This window comes from Cibotium barometz, chromosome 27 (assembly GCF_041138505.1).
Source record: "Cibotium barometz isolate CiBa-2024 chromosome 27, ASM4113850v1, whole genome shotgun sequence".
NCBI lineage: Eukaryota > Viridiplantae > Streptophyta > Polypodiopsida > Cyatheales > Cibotiaceae > Cibotium > Cibotium barometz.
Genome location: NC_141072.1, coordinates 6,944,634 through 6,968,505, shown reverse-complemented (window position 1 = coordinate 6,968,505; position 23,872 = coordinate 6,944,634).

The following is a 23,872-nucleotide window of genomic DNA, read 5'->3' as shown; positions in this document are numbered from 1 at the left end:
TAATGGACCATTATCATGTTAAAGATATGAATGATATGATCTGAATATTAATGATGAGTTCTATATAAGGGATATTTATCCCAGTGTTCTGCTGGGTTGACCAGAATATAAGGAACCCCAAAATAAAATTGGATGTTAAGAAAAAGAGTTGTCCTCTACCTTGCGAGATGAGGACATCTCGCACTTTTTAAGTGGGGTAGAATGTAAGATTCCTCCCCAGCCTTCGAGGTATACAGGAGTAAGAATCTCCCTTTCTGATCTTATAATTATTCCCTCTCTAAAATAAAAGAAAGTTCTGTTTAACAAAGGAAGACCCTTTTCCTAGAATACTTCTCAAGAGTCCCACCTGTTTTAAGGATTCAGAACAATGAGTTCAGAAGTGAGAATCGATGTTTTGGATATCAAGGTTTTGGTCTTCATTCGAGTACGGCCCAAAAGAAGTTCTTTATCTCTTGGGGAGTATATGAAGTTATCCCCCAGATATTGTGAGCCTTATATCTGAATTCAATGAAAGTAGGTGACTTAGCCTACAAGCTTCTTTTATCTCTTCATCTCAAAATTCTTAATGCCTTCTATAGAAAAATGTGTCAAACCCAAATCATGGAAAGACGGTAAAACTTCAGTGGCAAGTTACCGTTGGCTTCTAAGTTACGCTAGCTCCTTCCTTTATATAAGTCGTAACTTTTACTTGTCGCTCACAGTAATCTTACTTCCATCGATCTCCTTTCTTTCTTAATCTCCTTCATGGCTTGGCAACAAGAACTAGTTTTATCCCTAATGATTTCTCACCTTCAAGACGCAAGGGAGTCTGTGAAGAAAGATTTTATAGAGCAGTATGAGCGCTCACTTTTTCCTCACTTGGGAACTTCTGTAGCGCAGACAAAATGGCGGACCTATCAAGACATAACTAGGGTAACACCCTGGGGTCAGCAGCACTTTCGTAACAATGTCCGCTTGGCCATGGTTATTGAAGCTTTGGGTTTGGGTCCCCGATACTACTGCGTCATGAGATCAAGGCATCCTGGGTTTTCTGAGCGGGTCTTCTTACTGGCGTGTTTTCTTCCTCATGAGAAGATATGCCTTTACCCCGTTTTTGGCTTGCCTCTCAGAGGTCCTTTTGTTAGAACACCTCATACCACTGAGATAGGCGCAGCAATAACCCACAGAATCATTCCCATAGATGAGTTACCTTATACTTGTGCAGCTTGTGAGGACTGCTTTTGTGATCATATGATGGACGGGCTTATGGAAGTGTAAAGTGTTCCTCTATCTTTACTGTATAAGTTCCGAGAATGAATAAAGTTTAAATCTTGTTCATATTTTGAATCTTGCTCTCTTTAAGACTTATCTTGGTGGTTAATCTTGATTAAAATTTTTCTCTAAGTCTCATATTCGTGAATCTTGCAAAATTATCACAAGTTGCGAGATGAGGACATCTCGCGTTTTTTAAGTGGGGTAGAATGTAAGATTCCTCCCCCAACCCCTTTTTGATGTCTATTATCTTCCCCTGTAATCAACTCTCTTCAGAAATATAAAGACCCTGTTGCTAACTATTTTAGCCTAGAGAGAGAAAAATTATTCTAGAGAGAGAATATTCAGATTTTGAATATTTTTGGATAGAAAAATATTTCTTATAATTCAGATGAGTTCCCCTGAAACAGAAATTCAAAAAGAATTTTCCAATGTGCAATTGGAATTAATTGGAAATAGGTATAAAGAACCTTAGTCTAAGGGTCTAGATTTTCAGAAATCTTTAGACTATGGTCCAATTAAGGTTCCTATGGGCCAATAGCATCAATCCATGTGTAGGGAAGAGATAAATCCAAATTTGTAAAAAGAAGATACCCAAAAATGAGTAAATGCTCACATAAGGTGAAGAGTTAAAAATGTACAAGGTTTATTAGTAAAAAACTATGAGCAATATTAAAAATATGAGATATTTTGGGTATCCAAAAATGAGTAAATGCTCACATAAGATGAAGAGTTGAAAATGTACAAGGTTTATTAGTAAAAAACTATGAGCAATATTAAAATGATGCCATTATGACACATATGTAAGGAAAGGGAATTCTTTAAAGGAGGTGCATATTTCACATAAGATGAAGAGTTGAAAATGTACAAGGTTTATTAGTAAAAAACTATGAGCAATATTAAAATGATGCCATTATGACACATATGTAAGGAAAGGGAATTCTTTAAAGGAGGTGCATATTTCACATAAGATGAAGAGTTGAAAATGTACAAGGTTTATTAGTAAAAAAAACTATGAGCAATATTAAAATGATTCCATTATGACACATATGTAAGGAAGGGGAGTTATTTAAAGGAGGTGCATATTTCACATGCTTGAATGAGTTTTAAACTCATAAAAATTGAGATATTTCATCTCTCCTCTCTCCTCATTCAAGTCTAGTTCCAAAAAGTTAGCTTAACTGACCTAAAAATGGTCAAATATTGACCAAACTGATTTAGAAAATTCTAGAATCAGTTTGTTTGGTTAGGAGCTCAATTTTTCCTATAAATAGAAGCCTCCCCCTTGTTGAAAAATAGTTAGTGTTTATGCATCGTTACTCTACTCCACCTAAGCCAAGAACTGTGAATTCATTTAATAATTCACTAGTTTTTGGAGCTTCCCTCTTTCTTCAATCCCCATTAGTGGCTCCATCAACATACTTAACCAATTGATTGGTTGGGGGCCTCTACCGTGAACAAAGAATCAAGCAAGTTGTAAGGTAATTAGTGAATATTGATCTTTCTATAAATTCTCAATGTTTCTCTCTTCTCAACCCCTCTCAAGCTTGAGAAGTTTAATTGGTATGGTTTTTTTTAAATACTATTGAAGTTTGAATAATAGTGAAGAGTTACATAAGTTAATAAATGCTATTGAAGTTAATTTTCATTTATGTTTAAATTCTAATGATTTTTATGTAAATTCTCTCTCTCACTCAAGAAATGGTCATACTCATGACCCGTTCTCAATCCAAATCAAGCTTTTCATAAAGCTTTTCCTTAACCCAAGATTAAGCTATGCTTGAGGCCAATTTAATGGCTTTTTTCTATGCTTTTAGTTTATGCATATTGATGATTCAATCCACTATAGATTAATGATCCAATTAGAGATCATTTTAATCATTTCCTTAATGATAAGCTTTATCCCTTAGAAAAAATTGAGATTTATCAGTCATAGCAGCGGAGCTATGGCAAAATTTTTATAAAAATTATGCATAAAATAATTTCATTCAAAGCATAAAAAGAGGACTTCCTACCATATTCTAGGAATTATCATCCTAGATTAATTGAAAGAATTTCATTATAATCATGGAGAAATTGAATTTTAATATCATGCATAAAGGATAATTTTTTTATATCAAAAGTGTTACTTTTATCATTTTTAATTTTCATGCATAGAAGTATGCATAAAGGAAAAAATTTTATATCAAAAGTGTTACTTTTATCATTTTTTAATTTTTCATGCATAGAAGTATGCATAAAGGAAAATTTTTTATATCAAAAGTGATACTTTTATCATTTTTAGTTTTCATGCATAGAAGTATGCATAAAGGATAATTTTTTTATATTATAAGTGTTATTTTTATCATTTTTAATTTTCATGCATAGAAGGATGCATAAAGGAAAATTTTTTATATCAAAAGTGTTACTTTTATCATTTTTAATTTTCATGCATAGAAGTATGCATAAAGGATAATTTTTTTATATCAAAAGTGTTACTTTTATCATATTGGATTTCATGCATAGAGGTATGCATAAAAGTTGAATATTTTATTATAAAAGTGTTACTTTTAGCATAATTGAATTTCATGCATAGAGGTATGCATAAAAGATATGGGAAGTGATAAGATATGATAAGATGCATGTGGATGTGGATGTGGATGTATGGATGTGAATGTGGATGTGGATGTGGATGTGGATGTATGAATGTGGATGTATGGATGTGAATGTGGATGTGGATGTGGATGTATGAATGTGGATGTATGAATGTGGATGTATGGATGTGAATGAGGATGTAGATGTGGATGCATGGATGTAAATGTGGATGTGGATGTATGGATGTGAATGTGGATGTGGATGTGGATGTGGATGTATGAATGTGGATGTATGGATGTGAATGTGGATGTGGATGTGGATGTATGAATGTGGATGTATGAATGTGGATGTATGGATGTGAATGAGGATGTAGATGTGGATGCATGGATGTAAATGTGGATGTGGATGTATGGATGTATGCATGTAGATGTGGATGCATGAATGTGGATGTATGGATGTGAATGAGGACATAGATGTGGATGTATGGATGTGAATGTACATGTAGATAAAGATGTATATATGTGAATGGGAATGTGGATGTGGATGTATGTATGCATGTGGATGTGGATATGGATGTGTATGCATGAATGTGGATATGGGATGTGGGTGTATAAATGAGGATGTGAAAATGGAGATAAGCATGTAGATGTGGATGCATGAATGTGGATGTATGGATGTGAATGAGGATATAGATGTGGATGTATGGATGTGAATGTGCATGTAGATATGGATGTATATATGTGAATGGAAATGTGGATGTGGATGTATGTATGCATGTGGATGTGGATATGGATGTGTATGTATGAATGTGGATATGGGATGTGGATGTATAAATGAGGATGTGAAAATGGAGATAAGCATGTAGATGTGGATGTATGGATGTGAATGTGGATGTGGATGTGGATGTATGGATGTGGATATGGATGTGAATATATGATATGTGATGTGAAGGAATCTGAAGTGAAGAGATGGAAAATGATATGATTGGATGAGTACACATGTAAATGAAATGTGGAATAAGTAATGTGGATTGCATGTGGGATAATGTGGAAAAATGAGAGTTAATATAGAAATTGTATTTGTAAACTGTTTGTAAATGCTGTTTGTAAATGGCTGTTTTATGTCAAGAATGCTGGGAAAGCATTTTGACCGTCTTGTGATTAAGGTCGTGGAGACCTAACTGATAAAGTTGCAACTGCTGACGGAGAGTCAATGAAGGACGTCTCGCGTAGCAAGGTCGGCCGAGGTCTTGACCAGCCTCGGTTCGATTAAAATGGTGAGCTTCCGGTACGGTGGATGAGGGACCAAGGAAGCGGCCTATGAGTGAAGCGCTAGGTCACCTGCAAAGGATCCTAGAGGGTGCTGACCATACGGTGCTCGGGCTCTGGGTCGCCCAGGATACCCACGCGTGCGTCGAGGAAGATATTGGAACAAGGAGTAAGAGTTGTTTTGTGAAACCGGGCATGGATCTGGTTGACTGACCTTGCTGGTCCTCAACGGATGAGTCCATGGCTCTTTTATATGGATCTGTTGGTTGATCTTGCTGATCTTCAACGAGAGTCCATCTTGATAAGTGATTATATTGCCGAGTATTATGGGCTAGGAACTATGGAAACGGCCTCTGTGTGGACAGGTGGTGAGCGTTCTAGTTGCCAATGATGCCATAGATACTCTGATGAAGGAATGATGGGAAATTATGAATCAACTGATAAATTGGGAGATTGTGATCAGTGGTACTATGGTTTCATTAAAGGATTGTTTTAAAGTTAGTTGATGCTAAGAAAAAGGCAATTTTCATATTGGGTGTGTAAGTGGTGTGGCTAGTTTTATGTTTGCATGAAATTCCGGCTAGGGGGCCTTGGAACTCTTTTCCTTGGTACCCGGGACAAAACCTAACCAAATTCCAAATTGGATCCCATCACTACAGTGGTTGGGCGGTTGGCTAACCCATGGGATCGGATGGGGTTAGGCTGGACTGATGGATCCGTAAACCGAGACTCAATTTCTGTTATTACGATAAATGAAGTAAGTCCCGGATAGTAATTGTTCTATGGATAGGAATCAACGGCTGTGCCTCTTGATGGGGAAAAAAGCGTTGATCCCAATGATCCAAGTGCAAGTTTCTTCCTTGATCCGACCAAGTATCTTTATAGGTGCAGTTGGATCAGCGTGATCAGTAATGATCTTGACTACGTTAGAGTAAAAAAAATTATCCTGGTGGAATCGCCCGTGCTTTCCGGGTAAGGGAAGTTTTTCCGGGTTCGGTTTTGGAAAAACCGACGGATTAGTCTCTTGTCCGGATATCCGTGGACGAGGCCCCGAATGTGGGACCCCTGTCCCATGTGAGAAGTACTACTTCCGCTGCTAGTACCCGAATCCGTTGCTCGGTGGGAACAAGGGGATCTCACAGGCTTGGGAGGAATCTTACATTCTCTCCCACTTGAAAAATGCGAGATATCCTCATCTCGCAAACTGGGGATAATCCCGTAACAGATCGACTTCATTCTCCCAGGTAGCATCTTCAAAAGGATAGAACTTCCATTTTACCAATAATTCTCTAAGAATTCTGTTCCTGAGAATCTTTTCTCGAACATCAACAATTTCTTCAGGTTGGAGTTCCATCTGCCCTTGGGTTGAAGAGGTTAGGATTTCATCTCATCAAGCACATGATTTGGGCTTGGCACATATTTCTTTAGAAGGCTTACATGAAATACATTATGAACTTTGAGAAGAGGAGGCAGAAGAAGCTCGTAGGCTAAGTCACCTACTTTTTTTTATAATCAAATATGGCCCACAATATCTGGGGGATAACTTCTTGTACTTCCTAAGAGATAGAGAACTTCTTTTGCGCCGTACTCAAATGAAGACCATATCTGCTTCTTTGAATTCTCTGTCTGTCCTCTTCTTATTTGCATATTGCTTCTGTCTATCCTGGGCAGCTTTTATATCTTTACGAATTGCCTGCATCTACTGCTCCATGTCGTCAAGCATCTGTCTAGACATCTCGACCCTAATCAATGGGTCGGACCAAGTTAATGGAGTTAAGCAATCTTGTCCATACAGAGCTTTAAAAGGGCTCATCCTAATACTTTTGTGATAAGAAGCATTGTAGGCGAACTCGACTAGATGCAGATAGCTTAGCCACTTCTTGGGTTCCCTGCCACACAGCATGACCAAAGTATATCTTCAATTACTTGGTTTACCCTTTCAGTTTGACCATCGGTCTCAGGGTGATAAGCTGTGCTCTTTTATTTTTCCATGCTGAGAGGCTTCCTTATACTCTCATGGTGTGGCTGGATGTATGCCTTACTGCCCCCACTTGACAGATACTTTCAGAATTTTTAGCCCACTTACAATGCTCAAAATTTATATCCACCCATTTCCATTGTTGATTCCACCTTGTTGGCTTGACCATTAACTAAGGTTCGTTTGTTTATGTCTTAGAATTCAGTGGACCTTGACAACTTATACATTGTTGTTGTCCATAAGTGATTACATCCTCTACTTATTGGTAACTCAACTGAGCCTGCTTTGGCTCTAAATTAGCCTCCTTTTGTGTTGCTATGACAATTATTCAATTCAGTAGCCCAACTTTCCCATATTGCTCTAATGCCATGGGTGATGCATTAATTGAAGTTCTTTTACTGGGATCATATGTGCAACTTTGGTTAGTCTATCAACTACCATGAAAATGGAGTTGTAACCTGATTGCACTGAAGGTAATCCAGTAATAAAGTCCATATTGATACATTCCCACTTCATCTGCCAATGGATGTAACTTCCTTGGCATTTTTACTCTCTCAGCTTTGACTTTCTGGCATGTCAGACATTGACGTACATGATTCACCTGGATGTCCTGCTCTATAAGGCTATCATGGGCTTCATTCAGAATTTGACCTTTGGTTCCCTCATCATTGGGAATGCATAGCCTGCGATTATAATATATAATGCCATCATTCAGGCTGTACCCTTGAACTCTGTTCAACTCTTGAGGAGTTTTGCTTTCCTGCATAAGTAGGGTAGCAATAGGGCCAAAGAATCTATCCTGCATGATCTTCTCACTTGCTTCAATAAACAAAGGATTTGATACTACAGTAATTGTAAGCAAGGAGGCTTTTCTGCTGAGGGCATCTGCTACCACATTTTCTTTGCCTGGGTGGTACTTGATTTCAAAATCAAATTCCTGCAGGATCTGCATCCACCTTCTTTGGCGCATGTTGAGGTCCTTCTGAGTAAAGATCCACTTTAAGCTCTGATGATCTGTCATCAAAGTGAATCTTTTTCCTAGTAGGTAATGTCTCCACAACTTTAAGGCATAGACTACTGAAAGTAGTTCTAGGTCATGGATAGCATAATTCTTCTCATACATTTTGAGCTTTTGGGATTCATAGGCCACTGCATGGCCTTCTTGCATAAGTGCACCTCCCAGGGCAAAACCACTTGCATCAGTTACTACCTCAAAGGGTAGAGAGAAATCTGGCAGCTTCAGAACGGGATTGGTTACCAAGGCGGTCTTCAATTTATCAAAAGCACTCTAGCACTTGGCAGACCACTGAAATGGAATATTTTTCTTGAGAAGATTAGTCAGGGGGGAAGCTATGAGAGCATACTTTGGTATAAAAATCCTATACCAACCAGTTAATCCCAAGAATCCTCTGACTTCTTTCACTGTCTTTGGTTCCGGCCAATCTATGACTACTTGGACTTTTGCGAAATCTGGAGAAATTCCATCTTTGGATACCAAAAAGCCCACGTATTCAACGTGGTCGACAGAGAAAGTGCATTTGCTCTTTTTGGCAAAGAGTTGATACTTCCTTAGAATCTCAAGAACTCTTCTGACATGAGCCTCATGGTCAGCTACATTCTTTGAGTAAATCAGAATGTCATCAAAGAAAACTAGAACAAAATCATCCAAGTATTCTCTGAGGATGTCCTTCATTAGGCGATTGAATGTAGCTGGGGCATTAGTTAATCCGAATGGCATGACAGTAAATTCATAATGCCCATAGCAAGTATTGATGGCTGTTTTTTGTATATCTTGATCATTGATCCTGATCTGGTAATACCCGGATTTGAGATCTATCTTTGTGAAGATCTGGGCTCCATTTAGCCTGTCCAGAAGCTCATCAATTATTGGGATAGGATACTTATTCTTAACTGCTGATTCAGACCTCTGTAGTCTATACAGAGTCTAAGCGTTCCATCTTTCTTTTTCTGAAAGAGAACTGGCACTCCTCAAGGTGAAACACTCGATCTTACAAACCCTTGTTCTAACAGCTACCTAAGCTATTCCTTGAGTTCGATGACTTCAGGAACTGGCATTTTGTACGTGCGTAGGGCTACTGGTTGGGGTCAATTCAATCACATGATCTACTTCCCGGATTGGAGGTAGTTCAGTTAGCTCTGCTGGGAGTAGATCATCAAATTCACTTAAGCATTCTGGTTCTTTAGCCTTAAGCTTTGAGTCTACTGGGTTCATTTTGACAACATAAATTTGCTGCTTCTTTCTAAGTCCTTTCCTGGAAGCTTTTACTAACTGAAGATCTGGGGATCCAGAAACTCGAGTTCCTTGAACTTTGTTCCCGTGAAGGTCATGGAAGGAACTGGTTCCATTGTGACAGTGTATGTCTGCTTGATTTTTGTGGAGCCAATCCATTCCAAGGATCCCATCAAAAACTCCTAGAGGTAGGACTTTGAACTGATAGTTGGTTACTTTACCATCATCTAGATTGAGCTGGATAAGATCTGTCTCATGGTGGTGAGTGAAAAGAGTCTTCCCACTGGCCAATTCAACTTGCATATAAAAATAATAATATTTATGCATACTTTTATGCATAAATATCAAATATGATAAAAGTAACACTTTTATAATAAAAAAATATATCTTTATGCATACTTCTATGCATGAAATTCAAATATGATAAAAGTAACACTTTTATAATTAAAAAAATAATCTTTATGCATACTTTTATGCATGCATTTCAAATATGATAAAAGTAACACTCTTATAATAAAAAAATAATCTTTATGCATACTTTTATGCATGAATTTCAAATATGATAAAAGTAACACGTTTATAATAAAAAAAAAATCTTTTATGCATACTTCTATGCATGAAATTTAAATATGATAAAAGTAACACTTTTATAATAAAAAGATAATCTTTTATGCATACTTCTATGCATAAATATCAAATATGATAAAAGTAACACATGATTATCAAACTCCTTTCAAATATGTTTATGCACAAATACTAATACCACTTTTTTGGTTTGAATGCTGATTATCAACACTACCTTCCTCCGTTCTATATTAAGAAATTCCACAATAAGTGGGAAATTCCCATAATACATGAAACCTCTCAATTTCAAAATTTCCATAATGCGGGATTTTTCCCATAATAGGCTAATACGGTCTTTCCTCTTGGTCTCTCTCATAGTGTGAATCCTCCTCCTCCTGTTGCGCTGTGGTATCTGTGTTTCCTGTCCTAGTAGTAGGGTCTTGCCACCTATGGTGCTGCGCAATGTAGGAATGTTTTCACCAACCCAGTCGAACTGCTCATCATCAAATTTTTGGATTATGGTCCAATTAAGGTTCCTATGGGCCAATAGCATCAATCCATGTGTAGGGAGGAGATAAATCCAATTTGTAAAAGAAGATATCCAAAAATGAGTAAATGCTCACATAAGATGAAGAGTTGAAAATGTACAAGGTTTATTAGTAAAAAACTATGAGCAATATTAAAAATATGACATATTTTGGGTATCCAAAAATGAGTAAATGCTCACATAAGATGAAGAGTTGAAAATGTACAAGGTTTATTAGTAAAAAACTATGAGCAATATTAAAATGATTCCATTATGACACATATGTAAGGAAGGGGAGTTCTTTAAAGGAGGTGCATATTTCACATAAGATGAAGAGTTGAAAATGTACAAGGTTTATTAGTAAAAAAACTATGAGCAATATTAAAATGATTCCATTATGACACATATGTAAGGAAGGGGAGTTCTTTAAAGGAGGTGCATATTTGACATAAGATGAAGAGTTGAAAATGTACAAGGTTTATTAGTAAAAAACTATGAGCAATATTAAAAATATAAGATATTTTGGGTATAATGATTCCATTATGACACATATGTAAGGAAGGGGAGTTCTTTAAAGGAGGTGCATATTTCACATGCTTGAATGAGTTTTAAACTCATAAAAATTAAGATATTTCATCTCTCCTCTCTCCTCATTCAAGTCTAGTTCCAAAAAGTTAGCTTAACTGACCTAAAAATGGTCAAATATTGACCAAACTGATTTAGAAAATTCTAGAATCAGTTTGTTTGGTTAGGAACTCAATTTTTCCTATAAATAGAAGCCTCCCCCTTGTTGAAAAATATATAGTGTTTATGCATCGTTACTCTACTCCACCTAAGCCAAGAACTATGAATTCATTAATAATTCACTAGTTTTTGGAGCTTCCCTCTTTCTTCAATCCCCATTGGTGGCTCCATCAACATACTAAACCAATTGATTGGTTGGGGGCCTCTACCGTGAACAAAGAATCAAGCAATTTGTAAGGTAATTAGTGAATATTGATCTTTTCTATAATTTCTCAATGTTTCTCTCTTCTCAACCCCTCTCAAGCTTGAGAAGCTTAATTGGTATGGTTTTTTAAATGCTATTGAAGTTAATTGGTGAATAGTAGTGAAGAGTTACATAATTTAATAAATGCTATTGAAGTTAATTTCCATTTATGTTTAAATTCTAATGGTTTTTATGTAATTTCTCTCTCTCACTCAAGAAATGGTCATACTCATGACCCATTCTCAATCCAAATCAAGCTTTTCATAAAGCTTTTTCTTAACCCAAGATTAAGCTATGCTTGAGGCCAAATTAATGGCTTTTTTCTATGCTTTTAATTTATGTATATTGATGATTCAATCCATTATGGATTAATGATCCAATTAGAGATCATTTTAATTATTTTCTTAATGATAAGATTTATCCCTTAGAAAAATTGAGATTTATCAGTCATAGCAGCGGAGCTATGGCAAAATTTTTATAAAAATTATGCATAAAATAATTTCATTCAAAGCATAAAAAGAGGAATTCCTACCATATTCTAGGAATTATCATCCTAGATTAATTGAAGAATTTCATTATAATCATGGAGAAATTAAATTTTAATATCATTCATAAAGAATAAGTTTTTATATCAAAAGTGTTATTTTTACCATTTTTATTTCATGCATAGAAGTATGCATACTGGATAAATTTTTATATCAAAAGTGTTATTTTTACCATTTTTATTTTCATGCATAGAAGTATGCATAATAGATAAATTTTTATATCAAAAGTGTTATTTTTATCAATTTTTATTTTCATGCATAGAAGTATGCATAAAGGATAAGTTTTTATATCAAAAGTGTTACTTTTACCATTTTTATTTTCATGCATAGAAGTATGCATAATGGATAAATTTTTATATCAAAAGTGTTACTTTTATTATTATTATTTTCATGCATAGAAGTATGCATAATGGATAAATTTTTATATCAAAAGTGTTACTTTTATTATTTTTATTTTCATGCATAGAAGTATGCATAATGGATAAATTTTTATATCAAAAGTGTTATTTTTACCATTTTTATTTTCATGCATAGAAGTATGCATAATAGATAAATTTTTATATCAAAAGTGTTATTTTCATCAATTTTTATTTTCATGCATAGAAGTATGCATAAAGGATAAGTTTTTATATCAAAAGTGTTACTTTTATCATTTTTATTTTCATGCATAGAAGTATGCATAATGGATAAATTTTTATATCAAAAGTGTTACTTTTATTATTTTTATTTTCATGCATAGAAGTATGCATAATGGATAAATTTTTATATCAAAAGTGTTATTTTTATCATTTTTTTTTCATGCATAGAAGTATGCATAAAGAATAAATTTTTATATCAAAAGTGTTATTTTTATCATTTTTATTTTCATGCATAGAAGTATGCATAAAGGATAAATTTTTATATCAAAAGTGTCACTTTTATCATTTTTATTTCATGCATAGAAGTATGCATAACGGATAAATTTTTATATCAAAAGTGTTATTTTTACCATTTTTATTTTCATGCATAGAAGTATACATAATAGATAAATTTTTATATCAAAAGTGTTACTTTTACCAGTTTTATTTTCATGCATAGAAGTATGCATAATAATGGATAAATTTTGATATCAAAAGTGTTACTTTTATTATTTTTATTTTCATGCATAGAAGTATGCATAATGGATAAATTTTTATATCAAAAGTGTTACTTTTATTATTCTTATTTTCATGCATAGAAGTATGCATAATGGATAAATTTTTATATCAAAAGTGTTATTTTTACCATTTTTATTTTCATGCATAGAAGTATGCATAATAGATAAATTTTTGTATCAAAAGTGTTATTTTTATCATTTTTATTTTCATGCATAGAAGTATGCATAAAGGATAAATTTTTATATCAAAAGTGTTACTTTTATCATTTTTATTTCATGCATAGAAGTGTACATAATGGATAAATTTTTATATCAAAAGTGTTACTTTTATCATATTTGAATTTCATGCATAAAGGTATGCATAAAAGTTGATTATTTTATTATAAAAGTGTGTCTTTTATTATATTGAATTTCATGCATAGAGGTATGCATAAAGGTTGATTATTTTATTATAAAAGTGTGACTTTTATCATAATTGAATTTCATGCATAGAGGTATGCATAAAAGTTGATTATTTTATTATAAGAGTGTTACTTTTATCATATTGGATTTCATGCATAGAGGTATGCATAAAAGATATTCTTTTTATACTAAAAGTGTGATTTTCCTCATAAATGGATTTTATGCATAACTTAGATGCATAAGAGAAATTCTTTTATTCTAAAAGTGTAATTCCTACCAAATTGAATTTATGCATAAGAAGATGCATAAAAGATTGATTTTAATTTCGAAAGTGTTAGTCTCCTTAAATGGAATTTATGCATAAATAAATGTGTAGAGAAATCTTATATCAAATATAAGAATTCTCTTAAAAAAGATATGAAATGTGATAAGATGTGATAAGAGGTGTATGAGATGTGATAAGATTTGATAAGATGCGTATGGAAAGTGATAGGATGTGATAAGAGGTGTATGAGATGTAAAAAGATGTGATAAGATGTGTATGAGATGTGATAGAATGTGTTAAGATGAGTTAGGATGTGTTAAGATGTATATGGGATGTGTTAGGACGAGAATGGATGTAATATGGTTGTATGAATGTGATGTGGATGTATACATGTAGATGTATATGTATGAATGTGAATGTTGATGTGGATGTGGATGTATGGATGCAGATACGGATGTGTATGTATGTATGTGGATGTGTATGTATGAATGAGGATGTGAAAATGGATGTATGTATGTAGATGTGGATGTATGGATGTATGTATGTAGATGTGGATGTATGTATGTAGATGTATATGTATGAATGTGAATGTTGATGTGGATGTGGATGTATGGATGTAGATACGGATGTGTATGTATGTATGTGGATGTGTATGTATGAATGAGGATGTGAAAATGGATGTATGTATGTAGATGTGGATGTATGGATGTATGTATGTAGATGTGGATGTATGTATGTAGATGTGGATGTATGGATGTGAATGTGAATGAAGAGGTGGATGGGGATGTATGGATGTAGATACGGATGTGGATGTATGTATGTATGTGAATGTGGATGTATGAATGAGGATGTGAAAATGGATGTATGCATGTGAATGTGGATGTATGAATATGAATGTGGATGTATGGATGTATGAATGCGGATGTGGATGTATGCATGTAGATGCGTATGTATGAATGTGAAATTGGATGTATGATGTGGACGTACGAACATGGATATGTATGTAGAATAATGAATATGAAGGTGTATGTGAGATAATGTGTAGTCTATATGAGTGAATGGATGAGAATGAGTACACATTGAATGGAATGTGGAATAAGTAATGTCCGAGAGTGGATAATATGGAAAGACAAGAGTTCGTTATAGAAACTGTATTTTGTGACTGTTTGTAAATGATTGTTTTATGTCAAGAATGCTGGAGAAGCATTTTGACCGTCTTGAGAGGATTAAGGTCATGAAGACCGAACTGATAAAGTTGCAACTGCTGTGACGGAGAGTCAATGGAGGACGTCTCGCGTAGCAAGGTCGATCGAGGTCTTGACCAGCCTCGGTTCGATTTAAATGGTGAGCTTCCGGTATAGTGGATGAGGGACCAAGGAAGCGGCCTATGAGTGAAGCGCTAGGTCACCTGCGAAGGATCCTAGAGGGTGCTGACCATATGGTGCTCGGGCTCTGGGTCACCGAAGATACCCACACGTGCGTCGTGGAAGATATTGGAACAAGGAGTAAGAGTTGTTTTCTGAAACCGGGCATGGATCTGGTTGATTGACCTTGCTGGTCCTCAACAGATGAGTCCATGGCTCTTTTATATGGATCTGTGGGTTGATCTTGCTGATCTTCCACGGAGATTCCATTCTATTATATGAATATATTGCTGGTTACTATTGATTGACCTTGCTGGTCCTCAACGGATGAGTCCATGGCTCTTTTATATGGATCTGTGGGTTGATCTTGCTGATCTTCCACGGAGATTCCATTCTATTATATGAATATATTGCTGGTTACTATGAGCTAGGAACTATGGAAAAGGCCCCTGAGAGAACAGGTGGTAAGCGTTCTGGTTGCCAATGATGCCATAAGTACACCAATGAAAGAATGACTGGAAATAAGGATTCAACCAGAGACTTTGAGGATTGTCATCAGTGACATAATGGTTTTATTAAAGGATTGTTTTAAAGCTAGTTGATGCTAAGAAAAAGGCAATTTCATATTGGGTGTGTAAGTGGTGTGACTAGTTTTATGTTTGTATGAACTTCCGGCTAGGGGGCCTTGGAACTCTTTTCCTTGGTACCCGGGACAAAACCTAACCAAATTCTTAATTGGATCCCATCACTACAGTGGTTGGGTGGTTGGCTAACCCATGGGATCGGATGGGGTTAGGCTGGACTGATGGATCCGTAAATCGAGATTTAATTTCTATTATTACGATAGATGAAGTAAATCCTAGATAGAAATTGTTCTATGGATAGGAATCAACGGCTGTGCCTCTTGATGGGGAAAAAAGCGTTGATCCCAATGATCCAAGTGCAAGTTTCTTCCTTGATTTGACCAAGTACCGTTAAAGGTGCAGTCAGATCAGTTTGATCAATAATGATCTTGACTACGTTAGAGTAAAGAGTTATCCTGGTGGAATCGGCCGTGCTTTCCGGGTAAAGGAAGTTTTTTCGGTTTTGGTTTTGGACAAACCGACGGATTAGTCTCTTGTCCGGATATCCGTGGGCGAGGCTCCGAGTGTGGGTCCCTGCCTTGCGCATGAAGTGTTACTTCCGCTGCTAGTACCTCGAATCTGTCGCATGGTGGGGACAGGGATCTCACAAAAGACAAGGACATTTCTCAACTAGAATTCAAAATTGTGGCTTCTTGGTAACATTTGAATAATTTCTAGCATTTTCTTGTATCTATTGGTTGATTCCTTGAGTTTCTTGAATCTACACTTAATATTTGGGGTCTCTTCCAAGAAACCATAATTTCTCACCATTGGCCTCATTAATCCATGTCATTAGCATTGCTTAATCATCATTAGATTCATTAATGATGACATTAAGCAAAGCTTCTCACCATATGGCGAATTGATCGACCATTTCTCTTAGGTTTGGATAAATTGTGCTAAGAATGAATCATTTACATCCTCTTAAGGAGCCTTGTGGTTTAAGCTTTTGGAAGCATTATTTGCCTCGCTATTGCTTATTGGATGCTTCAAATGCTCAAATGCATGTAAATAGTATGCCAAATGTGCAAAATCTTGGCAAACCCTACGCTATGAAGGGGATTTGAAGATCATTAATGATATGCATCAAGGTAAAGGCATTGGGAAATTTGATTTCTAATCACTATTGGATGTGTTGAATCACTGGTGATGATTGATGGAGCATGAGTACATACTTGAATGTATGAACAATTGTAAAATCATGAGTCATTCCTAAAATCAATTTGTAAGTGATCTCACTACCTATTTAAATTAATTCACTCTCCACATCACTTTACATTACACCCCTCAATCACCGATTCATCAAGAAGTATGCACATATAGCATCTCCTTTGATGGATAAGTTAAAGAAAGAGGCATTCTTTTGGGATGAAATGGCATAGAAGAGTTTTGATGGGCTGAAAAGAATGCTTACTTTGGTGCTTGGATTTTCCAAGCCTTTCACTATTAGAGCGGATGCATGTGGAAGAGGCATTGGTGCCGTGTTGTATCAAGACCATGGGGTAATTACTTATGAAAGCTGCTGACAAGGAGATGGAGATGCATTTGTACGACCAAGAGATGATTGCTATTTTGCATGCAATCAAGAAATGGCATCACTATCTTTATGAAAGAAAGTTTTATGTGCAAAGTGACCAAAGGGTTATTCAATTCTTCCTATCATAATCGAATCTTTTAAAGCAAAGAAGGTGGTTGGATACCCTTCAACAATATGATTTTGAGATCACATATACAAAGGGAAAGGAAAATGTTGTGGGTGGGGCAGATTCACTTTCTAGAATGTGGGCATGTTCATTATCGGCGGCCATCTGCATAACGATTGGATTGAGGAGATTCAAGAGGAATACATGCTTGATGATGAGGCTTCACAAATAGTGTAGAGACTACAACATGGTGTTTATGATGATTTACCTTATTTTAAATTACAAAATGGTCTCCTGTATCACAAGGAAAGGATGTATCTTGTACCCCACTCATCCTTCAAGAAAAAGGTCATGGATGAGATGCATTCTAATCCCATGGTGGGACATTTGGGTTTGTTCAGAACCTATGATGCCATAAGGAAGAGCTTTCATTGGAAAGGTCAATGGAGGGAAGTCAAAGAGTATGTTGCTAAGTGTATGCCTTGTAAACTCAACAAGGATCCCACACACAAGCCCAATGGTTTCCTTCAGCCCCCCTTACCTATTCCAAAGGGTAAATGGATCCATAATGTTATGGAGTTCATTAACAGCTTGCCTTCTACCAAGAGGAGACGGTAAATGGATGCATATTTCTATGGATTCCATTAACGGCTTGCCTTCTATCAAGAGGAGATGGGATAGCATCTATGTGGCGGTGGATTGATTGACAAGGGCTACTTATTTGTACCAACAAAAGAGAGACACTCAAGATCTATGGTGGAACACCAATTCACGGAAAAAGTGTTCATGTTGTATGGTATGCTGCAACAACTAGTGAGCGAGATGTGAAGCTTATGGGCACATTTTGGTGTACATTGTTTGATACTACCCATTTGACTACTAGTACGGCCTATCACCCGAAAATCGATAGTCAAACCGAGAGGTTCAATAATTGGCTTAAGACTTACTTGAGGCATCATTGCCATGAAACGCAACGTGCATGGGACGATTGGTTGAATTTGGCAGAGTTTGCCTACAATAGCACCTATCATAGTAGTATTGTAATGTTGCCTTTTGAGGCATTAGGGCCAAACACGTTTAAAAAAGGGCCACATTTTATTCACTTGTACTAGATTTGGATTAAGCTTTCGAACAATAGAAATGTGACATTCAACCATCAATTTGACATTAGGTGTCATATCCACTTTTTACTAACTTCACTAGTTTTGGCTATTTTAGTGGGTTATCACCACTTTAATTTGATATGGCGTGGCTATTTCAATGTCACTTTAGTGGGTTCCAACTTTAAGGGCCTGTCCTCATTTGCCAAATGTCAATACTTCAAAAAGAAAAAATTGAAATTTGGGTTCCCCTCAAAATGAGTAAATGCATTTGAATTCCCTAATGTACCATGATTGCACTTATTTCTAATCATCTTTTTGCATCATCGTCTCCTCTATTCACCATCTAATAATGTTGAGACAACATTCTAACCCAAGGCGCACTCCTAATGCCATTTCATCATGCATTCTTCATAATGCCAAAGATGATCAAGGTGTGTGGAATGGCATAAACTTCAAATTAAATGATAGGGTGACTATGCAACCATCATGCAAAGGTTCTCATAAAATAAAAAAGTGAAAGAAGATAATTATTAAAATAGCATTGGAAGGGACGTATCTTGGAATTCAAGATAGCAAAAGATGGATGGAAGGCAAAGGTGCAACATGTGTACATGACAAGAGAGATGCACATGCATCCTTCTACTCTAGCATCTGCATTGCAAGCTCATTATAAGATATTTTTTATAATTTTACTTATGTTATTTATGATTATATGGCTTATTCACATGTGGTGTATAGATGTTTATCCATCAACAAGCATTGAGTGGAAACCTATGGAGTCATTCATCGAGACTTTTGAAGCCATGCATATTGATCTTAGAAAAGTATTATTTTCTAGTCAACCATCTACTTTTCTGATTAATAAACAGACATTTTTATACAATGTCAAGCATATTATCCCTACAAGACCATAAGCTTATGGAAGACTGGAGACTTTCCAGACACAAAGGTACTCTATAAGCATTTAAATGCAAGATTGTCTTGAATATTCAGAAGTCTATGAAAGCAGGACAGATTTCTAAGAGGATTAGGTTATCATGGTTTATACCTCTTCATGTATTTGTGGAATGTTTTTGAGAAGCAAACATGAAGACGACAAAAGCAATGTGGCTATCCACACATATATTTGAGTCTGACTTGGATAATGCAATTGGAGCAGAATGGAAAGTGAATGAGGTCATCCATAGGGATGATCTTATAAAATGTAATGCTTGCATTGAATCTGTGGTGATTGCATACAACATCTCTCCACAAATCTTGTACATAAGCTTAGAGTATAGACAATGGAAAAAGAGTAGAGGGACTTGGATGCCATTGGATTCAGAAGAAAAATTTGTGTAGTATGACTTAACAGTCAACTTGAGTGATGATGACAATAGAGTCACCCCTAGAAATACAAAATGGACAGCGGTCCTTGAGAACGCATGCGCATGAAATCACTGGGGATCATCCCATCGTGGTCGCCATGTGTTATCCGTCATAATTAATTGATAAGATTAATGAGGGATAAACGATGTTAAACATAATCTTAACTACTACGTAATTTCAGAGAGAACAATCGTCAAGAAAATAATATGTTGTAAACACAGAACATGACAAAGATTTGCACACACAGAAAACACACACAACTCATAGACAAGATAACCTCACTGATTTATTCATGTATTTCTTACAATTTGTAGCAGGCGTACAAGCACCGCTTGACGCTTCAGTATGAGTGGTTGTGACTATTGGTTAATTTGTTCATATTGATGGCCGCCCAATACATCCTTAGAGTTTCTATTAGATACCATACCATCAGACTATACAAATTTAAGGTAGATGGTATTATGGTGTAAGAAGATCTAAAAATACTTTTAGTTGCATGAAATGTTTGCCCTCTGTAATCCTGAAGTTTTCTCTTAACATAATATAAATTTTCACCCATCTATCTTGTCTCGTTGAAATAGTTATTCGACATTATTCAGACAAGATAACCAATGTAAAATGAGAAACAATATATTTATTACAACAGTAGTATCTCTATACAAATTGGCTAGTTACAATGTATGTGAACACAAAACTATCTACTTTGGAGAGTCAGTGTGCATAGAAGCCTTGGCCTCTTCGCTTTCCTTGGTCGGCTTGGACTGTGATCTCTTGGATGTTTTCTTAAACTTAGCCTCTTTTTCCTTAGATTGTTTTTTTTATAGAATCCTTTTCCTTCTCTGCATCTATCATTTTACTCTTCCCGAATTTCAATGGAGACATCATAGGTCCTTTCCTTTTCGATGGCTTCTTTGCCATCATAGGTGGGATTAATGGTGGTGATGTCGGAAGATTCACACATGACTCTTGAGAATTAATCTGATTGTCCTCTCTCTCATGATAACATATTTTGGCATCACCCATGATGTTAACATGATTTGGCTTGACACAAAGATAATCAAAGCGTCCCCGAATCATCTAAGAGAAAAAGTTGAGTTCATGGGCTGAAAGTCATATGAAAAGGGCACATGGACAAGTTGTCTTTCGGCCCAAGCATAGAATAATATTTATAACCAGAGCTTAAAATAGATTCTCATAACAATGCCGCATGGAGCTAGTGAGAAGGGCAAGCAAAAAGCGCATACATTAGAGAAATGCAAACATGCAAGACCAAAGGAGAAGGATGTGTGTGGGTAATTTGTGTAAATAGTCTGGCGGAAGCACAAATAACATAAGGAATAAATAATTTTAATATTTAAAGTGGTTTCAAGGAAAGTAGTGGTGTAATGAGGAGATTCAAAACTCGAAAAAAGCTTCTTTACAACCATTACTTGATTTAAAACAATAAAACTTTAAACAAATAAGCCATTGGCTTGATTTAAAACAATAAAACTTTAAACAAATAAGCCATTGGCTTAATTTAAAACAATAAAACTTCTTTACAGCATTACTTAATTTAGGAATACTCTATTTATTCCTAAATTATGACGACATAATCATTAACATTTTGCATCAAGCTTCTAAAAAAAAAAAGGAGTTACAATTTTGTTTTAAAAAAGGCTAATTTGTTAAAGTAAAATTTTATAGCAATACTTGATGGTTTTCCTGTCTCGACAAACAAGCTATTTTTCTGACAAAAAGACAACATAGACACCACCACCTACAAAGCTCTGTTTCCAAAACTTAGCAAAAAAAATGACCCTTTTCAACCTCAATCAAATTTGTGACTCTAGCGGAACAACTTTCATGGTTTTGATGCTTCTGTAGCTAGGCATTCAATGAATACACCAAAAAACTTTAAGAGATATCAAAATACTAGACCTACATACATGCAATCTCCAAAGAAGCTTGATGAATTTATAACCCATGAATAAAACTCCATCACATGCCAATTAAAATTCAAACATGCCAAACTTCAACAAACAATTGCTGCAAACAATTTGAACTCCAGAATGAAGCAGGTACCTTCCCAAAAAAATGACAAGTTTTTTGAAACTAAAAGTATGTATCGACGAGATCTAAAAAGTTATGATAACTATGCTTGAATGAGAAGCTCGTCTTCCTCCTCATTCCTCGCCTCCTCTCCCATTGAAGTGATTGCAAGAATAGTGTTAGTAACTTGTTCATCAGCCTCTGGGCCATTTGGCTCAAAATCCACAAGGTCAACTATCTCCCCAACTTGCTCACTACCAATTGGAGGCTTTAGCTCTCTAGATGCATCAAGAAGACGAGGATCGGATACCATGCTTTTCATTCCCACCTCTTCAAACTCATCTGGTAATTCCTTGAGAGTTGTCACACTATTTGCTCAATAAATTTTACATGGAGTGGATCAAATTCCACTACAACCACATTTCTACCTTTTTTCGATGCACTAATAGTTGTGGTACCTGTCCCCATAAAGAGATCCATCAACCACTCTCCTTTTATAGAAAGTAAATCAATTAAATACATTATCAAAAGTTGAGGCTTTTAAAATGGACCGAAGTATCTGCCTACGAAAAAAAGTGTTAATGTCTTCAATTCTACCTTCATGAACACACCAATGAGTTGGAGACTCGTGTACATTATCTCAGGAATGAAAAGTGTGAGACACCAAGAGTGATTTCAATGCTTTGGGACTATTGTCTTGTCCCCCTCTCTAGACGACATAAATGGGAAAGAAATTCCTTAAAGTCAAGAGGGATTTGCTTGATGGCATCTGTGGATCTTTGTTCTGGAAAAACCAAGCAAGATGTGAGAGGTGGAAAAAAAAGGTTTGTTAAACAAAGATAAAAGCTTAAGCAGAGTTAGATCTCAAAAGGTAAGGTATCAGTGGACTCTAAAATCCAAAGAGAAAACAAAAAAGAACTGCTCTAGAAACCAAGTTAATACTTGGTTATTAAAATCCTAATCCTTCAAAAAAATGGGAGTCATTTTAAAGATTCTATAAAGTAAGCCCATAAAGAAAACACAAATAAAACATCCCTTGGGATTCTAGAAACCAAAGCCACATGCAAACAATAAAAAAACATTGTGTTGGGATTCTAGATACCAAAGACACAACCCAAAAGACATCAAAAGTCATGTTTCCTCAAAGACCATGGTGAATGCACTTGAATTTTAGACATTCTACTAGATAAGAGAACGAGATGGCAACATGAACAACTCACCGTGTTACCAAATAACATGTACTTGAGTTTGGATGGTAGAGCACTACCTCATCCCAATTAGAGAAATTCAACTTTTCAATCATTATTCTCTACATGTGAAGCATGGTTTTTTGCCTAATATACAACCAAAGAAATTAGAGCTGATAAACTTCAAAAAACAAAAGAGTTAATTTAACAAACAAACCTTTCAAATTCTTCTCCCATTTGCTTTAGATTGATGCTTCCACTTTCCACGTGTGAGAGAACTGTAATGATTAAAGATTTCTCATGAATTCCTTACAAATGTCTCCACATTGTTATCTTCATTGCTTTGGAAATGGGCTTTGGTGCGTCATCACTTGAGGCACCTTTGCCTTTGGAAGCTGTAGGTGACTTATTTAACTTTTGACCTTTTAACTTTCTCCTTCTCATGTAGCTTAAAAATATATTCTTGTAGATCCCAAATTTCTCCATCACGAAAGGCAAGTTGAAAAGAACTATTATATTATTTCACATTGATGACCTGCGTGTGAGTGATAGCTTATTTACTTATGACATTGGGATGGTTGGTGCGATTATGGTTAATATGTTGCTAGAGGATGTGTAATGAAGACGTGGACACAAATTGTACATAGGAGGCCAAGGGCCAAGCATAAGTTGTATTAGGCCAAGGGGCCAAGTGTAAGTGAGGGACATAGGCTTATGGTCCAAAGGCCAAGTAGGGTGGACATTAATAAGTATGTGTGAAAAGGGGGCCATGGTATATAGGCCAATGTGAATTGTTAATCATAATT